The sequence below is a fragment of the Bombina bombina genome, chromosome 12 (assembly GCF_027579735.1).
Source record: "Bombina bombina isolate aBomBom1 chromosome 12, aBomBom1.pri, whole genome shotgun sequence".
In the NCBI taxonomy this organism is placed as follows: domain Eukaryota; kingdom Metazoa; phylum Chordata; class Amphibia; order Anura; family Bombinatoridae; genus Bombina; species Bombina bombina.
The window spans coordinates 7,229,245-7,230,515 of NC_069510.1; positions in this window are offsets into that span (position 1 = coordinate 7,229,245).

The window sequence follows — 1,271 nt, forward strand, 5'->3', positions numbered from 1 at the left end:
GCCGCATCTAAATAAAGTTATTACCCCCTAAACCGCTGTCCCTCTGTCCCGGAGCCCACCGCCACCTAAATTATACCTATTAACCCCTATCCTGCCCCCCTATACCGCCGCCCTCTATAATAACGTTATTAACCCCTAAACCTAAGTCTAACACTAACCCTAATGCCCCCTTTACTTAAATATTAATTAAATAAATCTAAATAATATTTCTATTATTAACTACATTAATCCTATTTAAAACTAAATGCTTACCTGTAAAATAAACCCTAATATAGCTACAATATAAATAATAATTATATTGTAGCTATCTTAGTATTTATTTTTATTTTACAGGCAACTTTGTATTTATTTTAACTAGGTACAATAGCTATTAAATAGTTATTAACTATTTAATAGCTTACCTAGCTAAAATAAAGAGAAATTTACCTGTAAAATAAAAACTAACCTAAGTTACAATTACACCTAACACTACACTATACTTTAATATATTATTCCTATTTAAAACTAAATACTTACCTGTAAAATAAACCCTAGTATAGCTACAATATAAATAATAATTACATTGTAGCTATCTTAAGATTTATATTTATTTTACAGGTAACTTTGTATTTATTTTAGCTAGTTAGAATAGTTATTAAATAGTTATTAACTATTTAATAACTACCTAGCTAAAAGAAATACAAAATTACCTGTAAAATAAATCCTAACCTAAGTTACAATTAAACCTAATACTACACTATCATTAAATTAATTAAATAAACTACCTACAAATAACTACAATTAAATACAATTACATAAACTAACTAAAGTACAAAAAATAAAAAAAGCTAAGTTACAGAGAAAATAAAAAAATAAGTTACAAACATTTTACAAATATTACAACAATTTTAAGCTACTTACACCTAATCTAAGCCCCCTAATAAAATAACAAACCCCCCCAAAATAAAAAAATGCCCTACCCTATTGTAAATTAAATAAAGTTCAAAGCTCGTTTACCTTACCAGCCCTTAAAAGGGCTATTTGTGGGGGCATGCCCCCAAAAGTTCAGCTCTTTTGCCTGTAAATGAAAAATACAACCCCCCCCAACATTAAAACCCACCACCCACATACCCCTAATCTAACCCAAACCCCCCTTGCAAAAACCTAACACTAATCCCCTGAAGATCATCCTACCTTGAGTCGTCTTCACTCAGCCGAGCAGCGATGGAACCCAAGTGGACATCCGGACCGGCAGAAGTGATCATCCAAGGGGCGCTGAAGAAATCTTCCAT